This window comes from Herpailurus yagouaroundi, unplaced genomic scaffold, assembly GCF_014898765.1.
Source record: "Herpailurus yagouaroundi ecotype Mexico unplaced genomic scaffold, PumYag 160, whole genome shotgun sequence".
In the NCBI taxonomy this organism is placed as follows: Eukaryota; Metazoa; Chordata; class Mammalia; order Carnivora; family Felidae; genus Herpailurus; species Herpailurus yagouaroundi.
This window is the reverse complement of record NW_024412401.1, coordinates 6,067,319-6,069,869: the sequence shown is the minus strand read 5'-3', so window position 1 is coordinate 6,069,869 and position 2,551 is coordinate 6,067,319.

The window sequence follows — 2,551 nt, the reverse complement described above, 5'->3', positions numbered from 1 at the left end:
CTCAGTGCATTTATATAAACTGAAGCCTTACTACTATCAGCCACATGAGCCCTAAATATACCCTGAAGTCACACAACATTTTTGGTTCTGGGTAGCTCAATGGGATTGGGAAGACAAACCTGCTACTGGAAGTGGGGTTCCATAGGCTTGCCAAAGGAGGACATCTTACTTAAGGTAGTTGTCCAAAGCACAAAGAGTAGGAGAGCACATTGAGCCACAATCCTTGAGGTGCAGGCAAGAATCAGGAGTCAGGGGGATCTGATGTAGATATCAAATCTAAGGGCAGGTGAAATTACGCAAGGTAAATAAAACGAAGTGCCAGAAACCAATTGTTAATGACACTGGAGGGCAAAGAGGAAAAGAACAATTGAGAGAGCCTGAAATTGAATATAAGGGGCAGGGGGATGGGATACTGATGGGGTTTTGTTTGCCCAGCATTCCTTTTTCCGTTGGAGAACTGTTTATTCTCCAATACAAAGCCTTGCCTCTCCTACTGCACAAAGGAGCATAATGACCAAGGCTGGGACTCTCATGGGACCTATCCACCTAACCATAGTCACTAGACCATAGTGATTGGTCTAAAGGTGGACAAGGATCCAAACAGGGCCAGTCAGAGTTCTCCCATGAGATTTTTCTACTTAGATACTGGAGAGAAAGGGTCCCTCTTCCTGTAAGGATTGAACACTTGGATCTGTCAACAATCATCTTCCCATGATGTGCAAAGAGTTGTTCTGTGGCGGGATAGAATAAAGCCAACATATGAAGAAGAGTGGAAATAAGAGCTGAGAAATATGTGTGTGAGGGAGAGAGAAAAAGGGATAAGCCCCCAAAATATTGCTTGAGCCACTAGATCTAGTCTTGCCTGAACTGAGTATGTCCTTGAACTTACCAATTACATGTTTTTGTTTTTTTTTTTTTTTTTTTTTTTTTAGTACATTCTGTCATTTGCAATCAAGCATCTACTGTGCTGTGTAGAACAAGCATTAGCTATAACCATTCCAAAGCCTCACGGGGCATGTCTTGTCCTGCCTGCTCAGCCTCTACCTATCTGGTGTTCCCACCTTGCTACCTCTATTCTTTAAAGTCCCATTGTCTCCAACCTTCTGAGCTCCTGCTCTCTCCCCGGAATGAACAATAAATGATCTCTCAGTGAATGCATCTGAATTATTCTAAACTGGAGTCTTCAAATCACCAAATGTTACTGTTTAATGTTATAAAAGCATGCTGAAAAGAGATGCATAGAGCATTTGGAAAATACAACTCATTTCCCATTGACTTTACCATATCAGAAATGTTTCCTAGAGGAAGACTTTGGAGCAAAAGTCAGAAGAAATGATTCGAGACCTAGAATCTGAGAACTTTGGTTTGGTTTTACTAAACTATTATGGTATGCCCACTCTGCACCAAGCACTATTTTAAACAGTTCGCTCTGTTAATTCATTCAGTTCTCAACAACCTACCACACCAATGAGATAGGTAGTAACATATTCTCATTTTACAAAGAAACTGAATCACAGAGAGATTAAGAAATCTACTTAACATAACAAAGCTAGCAAATGGGGGGGGGGGAGGAGGAATGGGTCATGTGCCTTGAATTTGGAAACTTGTGTCCCTCATCCAGAAAATACAAGCTATTTGAAAAGCTGTGTGCATGGTATAAGGAAAGACTGGATTAGAGAGTCAGAAAAACTTGGGTTAGAATTCTGAGCCTCAGTTCTTTTACGTGCAAGACAGACTCACACCACCTTTCTAGGGTTTGTTGTGTGGATTAAATGAGGTAATATGTCAGTGGCTATAGGAAACACTTGGAAAACCCCTCTTCCAGCAAAGCAGAAGAGGCCCCCAGACTATTGCTATGGGTTTTTAAACAAGATGCTTGAAGTATATCAGTCCTTTCCTAGAAACAAGCCACTCATATGCAGTAATGCAAAAAAAAAAAAAAAAAAAAAAAAAGTTAAAATATCCCTTTAGTTAGAAATCCTGCTTGATTTTTATGTTTTTATAAAAGCACAGGGAGATATCTGCCACAAATGAGGTAAGAATTGCAATTAGATACCACCATGGGCTTATACTTCTGCCCTGAGGGAAAATAATAAAATGTGTCAGAACATGTCCTCCCTCACCCCAGGGAATACTCACCTGGTGGCCACCCTAGAGACTTGGCTGTGTCTGCAGAGAGAACTCCTCCGTGTCCTCATTCTACCCTAAGGAGCCACCTCAACTCTGGGACAGGACAACTGAGACACCCTGCCCTCAGCAGGAGCTAAAATCAACACAATTAGAATCTGAAGAGTTGCCCTGGCATGGAAGTAACCCTGGAGAGAGTGTGACTTTCAGACTAGTCTCTCAGTATAAGACCCCATATTTCCATTTCCTTGTGATTAAAAGAATCAACATAGGAATTCTGGTATAAATGTAATAGGGTGAGACGTTCCAGGTCTCCTCCAAGATGTCATGCAAAACAAGACTAATGGAAACAACATCAGTATGGGTATTTCCATTTTGAAAAGAAAAAAAAAAAAAACAAACAAACTAGGGAGATACATAATCC